This window comes from Macaca fascicularis, chromosome 3 (genome assembly GCF_037993035.2).
Source record: "Macaca fascicularis isolate 582-1 chromosome 3, T2T-MFA8v1.1".
NCBI lineage: Eukaryota > Metazoa > Chordata > Mammalia > Primates > Cercopithecidae > Macaca > Macaca fascicularis.
The window spans coordinates 4,873,767-4,884,100 of NC_088377.1; positions in this window are offsets into that span (position 1 = coordinate 4,873,767).

Here is a 10,334-nt window from a genome sequence, read left to right on the forward strand (position 1 = left end):
CTGTCCCTTAGCCTGGAGTACAATGGTAAGATCTTGGCTCACTGCAGCCTCCACCTCCTGGGTTCAAGTGATTCTCCTGCCTCAGCCTCCCAAGTGTCTGGGATTACGGGAGACTGCCACCACACACAGCTAATTTTTATATTTTTAGTAGAGACGGGTTTTGCCATGCTGGCCTGACTGGTCTCGAACTCCTGATCTCAAGTGATCCGCCCACCTCGGCGTCCCAAAGTGCTGGGATTACAGGCATGAACCGCCGCGCCTGGCAGGCTACCCTTTTTGCCTCTGCCTCCTGGCCCCTCCTTTGCCCACCCTGGTCTTATGTCTCTGATCTGTTCCTCTCTCCAGTCTAATCAGTGTCCAGGCAGATTGGATTTGGGAGGGAGGACAAGCTCCGTGACCCTGAGTGTGAGAATCGGGGCCACCTCTCCCTCGCCAGCAGGTCGGGGAATGACCTTTTCCCTAGGAGGAGGCTGGGCCTTAGGAAGAAGGTGAAAGCTTTGCCTGGGGAGGTCATGTGGACGGCTGCTATGTGAAATCAGTCCTGGACAGCTGCGGCCTGGGTAGTGAGTGCCTGTGTTGCTGGTTCGTCTGCAGTTTTGGGACGAGGTTTGAGTGTGTTCACAGATCCCACGCACATTGTCCACGACCCAGAATTGCAGGGAGACCCGCAGCCTCTCATTTCCGCGGTATTGCAGGGAGTACGGACGCTCACTGCAAACAAGGCAGAAATGCCTCCTTGCTCTGCTGCCCACGAAGAAGGCAGCCACAGGGCACTGCGGGATTCCAGTGACCAGGCAGCCAGGGGAGGAACCCTCCAATTGCCGTTTCTCAAAATGCCCCGAGTGTATGCGGGATGTCTCTAGGCGCAAGCAGAGGGGCCATTTGCAGGGCTGGGCCCGGCCCCCAGGACACGCCCCCAGGACACGCCCCCAGGACAGGCCCCTCCCCCCAGGACAGGCCCCCCCCCCCCCCCCCCCCCTCCAGGACAGGCCCCCCCAGGACAGCCCCGGCCCCTGCTTTTGGGATCAAGTGTGTGATGTGGCCCAGAGTCCCACTAAGAGTGTCCCTGTGGTATCACACATTTTAATTATTCTGACTCCACAGATGGGCAAGCCTGGGTCGGCCACCTGCCCTTGGAGAAAGGGCCGAGTCCAGCACGGCCTGCATGTCCCCACTACAGAACTGGGAAGGGCTTCCTCCAGCCACTGCCTCCAGTCAAGCTGAGCTTCTCGAGGTTAAGTTTATGGCCTCATTCTCCGTGATGATGTAAGCATGTCATGTGGACAGTGGAAGGGACACTGGCCCCCTTGGACTGTCACCAGGTTGTCTCCTCTGGGCCTTCCCCAGGCCCAGCCTCTTAGTCCCCAGCAACCCCCAGGGGTCTATGAAGGTGGTGCCTGGGCTGTGCACCCCTGGGAGCTCCGGCAGGCTGACCCCTCTTGGCTCAGCCCCATGGGCACAGGCCTCCCAACACCCAGCCTCGTGCCTCTTCCTTCATCTGTTCACTGGGGCCAGAGAACTTTCTGGACTCCATTTAATGGGAACTGCAAACCCTCAGGAAGGGAACCTCAAGTGCTTGCGGCTTGGCTTGTCTAAGAATTCTAAAATAGCTTCCACAAAACATTTATTCTCTTACTACCAGCCACAACCCCAGCTACGACCCCGGAGACTATGTGAACATGCACAGACTCCAGCTCACGCATTCCTGCCAGTGGCAGGCCATGCCTGGGGGCCCCTCTGCTGGAAGACTCAGGGTCTCTGGCCACCCGCCTGGCAGGAAGTCCCCTTCCCTGTCACCTCTGTGGAAGGCCCTGTCCTGTGGCTTATCTACCCCACTGCTGCTTAACACACCACCCCAGTCATCTCCTGTTACAGGGTAGAGAAGGTTCAAGCCTCAACATCTTCGTCCTAACAGAGGGGGGACTCCCATGCCCTCACACCCCGCTCTTAACTCACACTCGCAAGGCCCTAACCTGGTGGCATCGATCCATTTTCCATAGAAAATTCTGCATGTTGATTTGTTTTCTCACACCGTTAGTTCCTTAGAATTTTGTTGCTGTTGTTTCTCTCTCGCTCTTGCTCTCCCAAAATCCACAGAGAGAAGGCTGGCGTGCACCGGTGAACTTTGGAATATGTGGGCTTCCCGGCATCATTGCTCTGCAACGAAAGCCCAGGCAGACTGTGGGTCCAGGCCCGAGGAAGGAAGCCTGGCTGAGCGGTGCCCAGGTCTCCGGCCCTGGGTCCTAGTTGGGTAAAGCCCCTCCCCAGGAAGCTAGTCATGGCCTCAGGAAACCAGCCCGGGCACCAGCAGCTACAGCCCCTGTCACTGTTGAGGCTTCCCAGGTCACAAAACAAGGGCAGACACCTGCAGGGAGCCTGGAATTCCAACCACCAGGGGCTGTGAAGGGTTTCAATCAGATCTAGTCCACCTTCAATTGAATCCAGCCTTTAGATCCGTGCCTGTGCCCCTCTGTGTCTGCCTGAGGTCATTTCTACCCAGTGCTGGAAGGCTGAAGTCACCATGGTTACTGATATGTTTATTTTTGCTGGGTTGATCGCGATTTCTGCTACTCGAAAAAAAAATTATAAACACCTTCAGAGATGTGTAAAATACGATGCAGCCAAAAACGAGGGCGTCTCCTCTCAGCTGTGTTCCATCAGCCGCACGCACCAGTTGTCCCTCCAGCAGGTGCTCATCGTTTCTGCACAACTGAAGTCAAGGAGCTCTGAGCTTGAGCTAATGCCCCCCTTGACCTTTACTCCAGCTGCACCTGGGTGCCTGGGGTGGGGCAATTTCCCCACCCTGCAAGGAAATCAGAGCCAGACACAGGAGGAGCTGACCCCCAACAGCTGGGACATGCCTTTATGAGATGTCAGTGCTCAGAGGGCGGCTCCATGGACACAGGCATCCTCAGACACTAGTGCCCCTCCCATTCGGACCACCTGTTCTCTGTGCTGGGAAGGGCTTACTCAGTGGGGCTGGGCGTCCAGACCCTGCACATTCCACAGGACTGGCTCCTGCTGGGCCTGGGGATGACCTCTAAGCCCTTGGAATATCCTGCCCGACAAGCATGTCTTTGTAGACCTGGGACCTGGGGCCCTGCTGGACGGTTTACCCTAACCAGGGGATTTAGGGTGAAGGTTTGGCTTGGTCTTCCGGGGCCCTGGGCCACACTGTATCAGTTTTGACCTCTTGGGGACTGGGGGCTGAGAAGCCATGGGCAGTCATGTGGGTGCTCCATGCCTTCATGGCTGACCCCCAATAAAAACGTGGACACCAAGGCTCAGGGCTCCCAGGGTGGTGGCAAGGAATTGTGAGTGTTGTCACACATGGACGCTGAGGGAACAGGTGCTGACTGGTGACCCCACTGGGGGAGGAGCTGAAAGCTTGCGCCCGGTCCCTCCTGGACCCCACCCTGTGTGCCTTTCTCATTTGCTGATTTTAATCTGCCTCCTTTTGCTATAAGAAACTGTAACTTCTGTGGTCTGTGAGTCTTTCCAGAGAAGCATCAAGCCTAAGTGTGGTCCTGGGGGGCCCCAGCACATCCTTCTTCCCCCATAAACTGCCCTTGACTAGAGCCTCTGTTGGAACAGGATGGAGATGATCCTGCCCCCTTATGAGAGAAGGATTTGCTGTCTGAGATTTGACACATCGTATCACAACGGGTATTGGGAGGAGGTAGCTATGGGGTGGTGAGTAAAAGGGCACACTGGTCCCCAGTCCCCATGACCTCCTTCCCCTGCCACTGAGACCTGAGAGAGGGCCACGCACACTCGGCCCAGCTCAGGTCCCAGGGCTCAGGCTACAGAGAATCAGGGCATCAGCTCTCCTGTTCCGTGTTCCAGGGCTCGGTCTCACACAGCCTGGTGCTGCTCCTGCCGATGGGCCGGGACTCCCCAGCCTGGCTTCTGAAGCACAGAACCTTGGTGACCTGCCCAGGTGTGTTGTGCTAGATCAGGCCCGACACTGCTCACGGACGACCTTGGCCAAGCTCCCTTCTCTCTGCATTCAGTTTCTCTGGCTGAAGAATAAGGAAAACGCTTCCTGCTGCCAAGAGCACATTCAAGGGCATCATCTCTGTGAAGTGCATCACCGCCCAGCACATAAGAAAAGTTCAACAAACATTTGCATTAGAAACCTTGCCTCTGCCCAAGTCAGGGAATAGAGTCTCACTCCTGCGTCCCAGTCAGCCAGCCTGGCAGTGGACAGCACTGCCCCTGGACGGGTGTCCCCAGCTGCCTGCCTGCCCAGAAAGCTGTGCTGCTGCCCCCATCCAGGTGCAGCCTGGGTGCTGAGTGTTGGACACGCTCCTTCCTTGCAGTGCCCCCCTACGCCCTCTGACTTGGTGTGGCTTTCTGTACAGTGGCCACTATGCTAAGGACCGAGTCCTGCCTGCAGCTGGGGCCACCCCCGGGATTTGTCCTGATATAGCTCACCCACCCTGCCTCCTCCAGATGCAGTTAAGCAGGGCACCTATAACTGTGTCCAAAGCCACTGCAGCCGGCGATGCCTGGGCTGACGTCAGGGGAAAACGCAGCGCTGCAGACGCTGAGCTCGAGCTCTGGGGTCAGGGTGCCTGGGCCGGAATCTCAGCCTCACCGAGTTGCTCATCCTCTGTGAGCTCCTGAGTGCCCACCTGTGAGATGGGGGTGGTAACAGTTCCCAAACCATGGTATTCTTGGGAGGTGTCATTGAGATCATGTATGTAAACTTCTTAGCACAGCATCTAGCCCTAAGAACGTCACCAATCAATATCCGCTCTTGCTATCGAGGTTCTAAGGGCACTGGTTATGCAGCTTCATGAGGCCCCTTAATGTGCCTTGGCATCAATTCCTCACCTATGAACCTGGGAGGATATCCCCCAACTGCACGGCCTTTGTGAGGATCGATGATCAAACGTGCATGAAGGTCTCTAAAGCCCATAGTCCTATACAGTCAACCAATTGTACTACACTCTCTAAGCGCATGTGGACAGACTGGGTGGTAGGGTTTAGTTTTGAATAGGCCAAACGCTCCTTCCGGGAGCACAGGTAGGGCCAGGGCCACAGTGGAGGAGCTGGAGCCAGATGCTAAATCAGAAGCAGATCAAGGGGCAGCCCAGAGCCCCAGGCAGCTTCACAGCACAGGAACCACCTAGCTGGGCAGAGCACAAAAGACATGGAGACTCTGCCTGTGCGAGCCGTACCCCTGCAGTTCAGAAGAGCTTGAAAATAACTTGAAGGAGAAGTAGAGAAGTTGAATCTAATCAGTTGTACTCCTCCAGTTCAGAAGAGCTTGAAAATAACTCGAGAACAAGCAGAAACGTTGAATCTAATCAGCGGTGAAGTCACCAGGTGATGGGCACAGACTAATCTGATGGAAGGATCAGGGAATGATTTATCTGAACCAGGGCACACCTGGGAGACTGGCCCTTCAGGAGGATGTGGAGGTCTGTGTCAGGGCAGCTTCCAGAGTTCTCATCAGTGGCATCACAGAATCATCTGGAAGGCCTGTGATCCCAGGTCTCAAGCCCAGACTGAAATCACGCACACTTTGAGAAAGTAACCGCATTCTTGCTACGGGAAATTGCTTCCATAGTGGAGAAAGCTCTTCGACTCCAGGAAGGTTTACCATTGTTTGCAGATGATGAAGCAAATCAAGCCTATCATATTAATACTTTTCTGCTGTGTTCTGGAACAGTCCATGTATGTGTTTGAAAGTGTTTATGGTGTGTAAGAGAATGACACATACTAGAGGCTCCCACAGCACACACTTTCCAGTTTATTCCCCAGAATAGCTGATTCTAGTTTAAAATGTGCGATTCTCTACAGACTAGTGATTCTAAGTTGAAAGGTGTGAGCAAAACAAACTAGATATATCGGTAGAATTGGAATGTTTCCTGGAGTCTGGGAGCCGCCTGTTTACAAAGGTGTCAGTGGTTTTCTCAGAGTCCTCCGAAGTACTTGGGTCAGGCAGCTGAAGTGTCTTAAAAAGAAAATCAAATAAATGTGTAAGTTCTGTGTAAATGTCTGAGGGAATTTAATTAACAGAATTGACTGTTTATGAGGATTTTTTTCAACCGAGTTGGTCAAACATTAATCAAAAGTCCCTCTAAAAGAGATTGCCAAAAGCTCCCAGATGAATATAAAACAAATAAGATTCATGAATTGAGTTTACTTAAGGAAAACTAATTTTTTTTTAAATTAACCTCAATAAGTTATATATTAAATGTTCAGGCAGCCATGAAGATGTTGTCTGTGTACAACAGTCTCCTAGAACAACCAAGCCCCGGGCAGCCCCAGGCAGGAGGCCGGAGCCAGGAAGACACGGAACCGAGGGCCGAGGAGAAGCCCAGGAGCCAGTGCAGGGCAGCGGGGAGGCTGGGACGGCGACGGGGATCCCGGTGCCACCTCCTCCCCTAGCAGATCTCTCCTGCCCGACTGCAGAGGGGCAGGTACAGGAGGCACCGGCAGAGGGACCCAGCGGGCTTGGAGGGTGTAGCTGTCAGTTTCATGCCCCATGGACGGCCCAGCGCCTGCCTCTCCCCAGCAAGGAGGGGAGGGCAATGAGGGATCTGTGGCTGGGAAGCTGAGGCATCTGAGCCGTGGGGCTGCCCAGAGGGGGAACCAGAAGAATCCCTGCAGATGAACAGGCTGCTGAGGAGGGCTCGCCTGGGTGTGTGGGGTCCTGTCTGCCTGCACGGGGATGCAGCCAGCCCTTGTGAAACCTCAGAGTTTAATGAACCTTCCAGGAAGGAAGAGGATTGCCCAGGAGGGACTTGATGGGTCACACAGACTCAGTCCCAGGAAATGCTGTGTGTGGTCAATAGGAGGAAGTCAGATCATTGTGACTCCGATAAAGTGGGGCTGCCACTGGGGAAGAGCGGACCTGCTCCAAATGAGGCCAGTGCCTGCGTGGGCGTGGGGGAGCTGCAGGAGCCACAACCTTCCCAAGGCAGCTCCAGGGCACAGGGTGCAGACAGCGGAGGCCAGAAGCCACCCCAGCCACCTGGCTTCCTGGAGGGTTGAACAGAGTGCCTGCTCCATCCTCAGCCAGAGCTCCAGCGTTGGCTTCCCCCTAGGTCGCCAGCCTCCCTGAGCAGGGCTCCCACTGTAGCCGGGAACTGGAGGTCCTGGGAAGGGGAAGTCCCACCAAGGACAGCCCCTGGAACTGTTGCCGGGCTCCGTCCCTCTGCTCATCCCCTGGCTGATCATGGCTGTTGCCAGGAAGGCCTCCATCCCTCTGCCCCAGCCCCTGGCAGATCATGCCAGGTAGTGACCCCCTCCCCACCTATCCTGGCTCTACCCTGGGGAGGAGGGTCCCGGAGCCAGGGCAGGCATGGAGCCAACCTGTACCAAGCCCACTGGGGCCCCCACATCATGCACGCCTCTGTGTTATGTGTTTAATATTCTCAGCCGCTGCCCCAAGCACTCAAAACATCTCTTTACAGAGACTAAGAGTGAAGGTGGAGGTGCAGCGTAGCCAGGTGGGAGGGAGACCCTGGCCTACCATGCGGTACAGGGGCAGAAAATCCATCATCAAAACCAGTGTGGTCTTGTTTAGCCCAGACTCCCACTCAATGATGCCCATGGGAAATGGTGCCTAGGACATGACCATGGGCAGCCTGGGCTCTGGTCTGGCCTCAGCTGTGTGATCTGAGACAGGTTACTAATGTCTCAGGGCCTCTGTCTTTGTCCTACCACGTGGGGGTGCCAGCACTTGTCCCCCAAGATGGCCTCATGGAGAAACGCACATGTGTGCAGCTCAGCAGCTCCAGGCCCTGGAGAGTGTGGCCTAAGCATCACTGATCCCTTTGAGGATGAACACAGGTGCTTGACGCGGAGGGGAAGTGACTTCCTTGGCATTGCTCTGCTGCCAAACGCAGGGTTCAAAGGGGACTCAAGTAGATGACCCCAGGTGCCCCCAGACCCTGGACACACCCCCCTCTGCCACCATCAGGGGCTCCCACCTTCATTCAGGGCTTCTAAATGGGAATCAGAACGCTTCTCACAGGAACCAGCCAGTAAGAAGGCGCTGCTTGCCCACTGAGAGCATTATCAAAGAACTACGTGACCAGGCGCTGCCATCCTGTTTTCCCTAGCTCCCAGAAAACGTCCTAGGAGATGAAGCCTTCGGAACCTGGAGCTGAGCCAGAGCTGGAGCAAGGTCAGAGAAGCAAATGTCAATGCAGACACGTTCAAAAGGCACTCAAGTCCCCTTCTCCATGTTTGGGTGCAGGCTTGGGTGCTGTGAACCCAAAACACAGAAGCTGGTCTCTTTCCCTGGCGTGTCACCTTCCCGTGGCTTCTTACTAATGAACCAACAGCATGAGGTCTTTCACCTTGACATTGCAAATGGCCCAGGCCTCACCTCAGCCCATCAGCAGCACCCAACATCCTCCTGGCCAGAGCGATAGGCCTGGAGTTGGGGACATCACGTAGGACATTTCAATCAAGACATAACCCCAGCTTTTTTTTTTTTTTTTTTTTTTTTTTTGAGACTGAGTCTCGTCTCACTCTGTTGCCCAGGCTGGAGTACAATGGCACGATCTCGGCTCACTGCAATTGCCGCCTCCCAGGTTCAGGTGATTCTCCTGCCTCAGCCTCCAGAGTAGCTGAGATTATAGGCGCGTGCCACCACGCCCAGCTAATTTTTGTATTATTAGTAGAGACGGGGTTTCAGCAATTGGCCAGGCTGGTCTGGAACTCCTGACCTCGTGATCTGCCCGCCTTAGCCTCCCGAAGTGCTGGGATTACAGGCATGAGCCACCGCACCTGGCCTAACCCAGCCTTTTAATCAGCAGTTGGGGGAAGACCTGTTTTGTCTTCGGCTGGACACACACAAATGAGCAATTAGTCCTGATGACTGCTCGCAGTTATTCGGGAGCTAAGAGGGAGCTTTGGGTTAAACTAACACCATGGAACGTAGAGCAAAAGGCAGACAAAATCTCAGCCATTGAGAGCTGCAGGAGCAAGCCACACCTGAGGTCCACCCTGGCCTGGACTTCTCACTTGCAAGGGGTCATAAATTGGCTTTATCCTTAAAGCCTGTTAGAGCTGACATTTCCATTACTTCTTGCCCAAAGTTCCCTAACCAATGCTAGCAACGCCTTCACTTCACAGGTGGGGTAAATGTGAGGAAACAGGGACTCAGAGAGACTGGGTAACATGCCCCACATAGAAGGGCTGAGATTCAACCTCCAAACTCTCACAACCGCAAAGCCCATGCTCTTAGCCTCCCACAATCTCACACTAGCTTGTGGGATGCAAACTCTAGCTATTCCCTGGGTTAGGAACCTCCAGGTCGTCTGTCACATTCTTTCCATCAGAACAGAGGCAGGAGAATAGGGATTAGGGTGACCAAGGGTTAAGGCAGAAGCAAAAGAACAGCAGGTGCAGCCGGTTCTAGGCAAGATTAGGCAGCACACAGGCCACATCCTCACTCCTGTAATAACAAGACAGAAGTTTCCACTTCAGCTTCTGATTGGTCACAGGCCAATCCTTCATAGGGTCTGACTAATTGGAGGCTTCCAAAGGGCACCTAGGGGTGTTACCAGAGTCTTTGAACTTTATAAAAACCTTAAAGAACATTGTAATGGGGGCTCCTGAGCTACCTGCTCCAGCCTGTTCCCACTCTGTGGAGTGTACTTTAGCTTCAATGTACCTGCACTTTCGTTACTGTTCTTTTGTTGCTTTGTCTTTCGTTGCTTCCTTCTTTTTTGCTTTGTGTGTTTTGTTCAATTTTTTGTTGAGCACAAAGAGCCTGGATGACACACAGTCAAGACCTTTAATCCGGTAACAGAACCACTTTGGCGTTCTGGGTGTCACAAGTGAGGATCTACAGTCTTCCTCCCCAGGAGTGACAGAGACGGGGCACGGGGGGTGAACAGCAGACATTTAACACTCCCTCTCTGGGACAAAGCAGGTGCTCAAACTAAAGAGGGTTGCTAACCACCCCGTCACAGCTGAGGACAGGCTTGGGGAGCCCCTGTCCAGCCCCTCTTATCTGATGGCTTATGGCATGCACGGCTGTTCTGGATACTCACTTCTGGTTTAGGTGCATATGTGGCTAACTTAGTGGACTCTGTAACCCTCCACAATAGACAGAGGTGTCACTGGGCATTGCAGGCATCCCTTCCACATGCACAGGTCCTCTCCCGAGCCACAGGTATCTCACCTGGGCCTCCCCAGCACCAGCTCCTGGGGCTGCTGGCTCTCTGCCACCTGTCTTAGTCACCTGTCTGCCCCTTTCCTCCCAGAAACGGGAAAGGAGGAAAAAGACATCTCCCACTCTTGGGAAATCCAGATGCGAGACTGGACGTCCGTGCTGTGACCCCCACATAGACTCATTTATC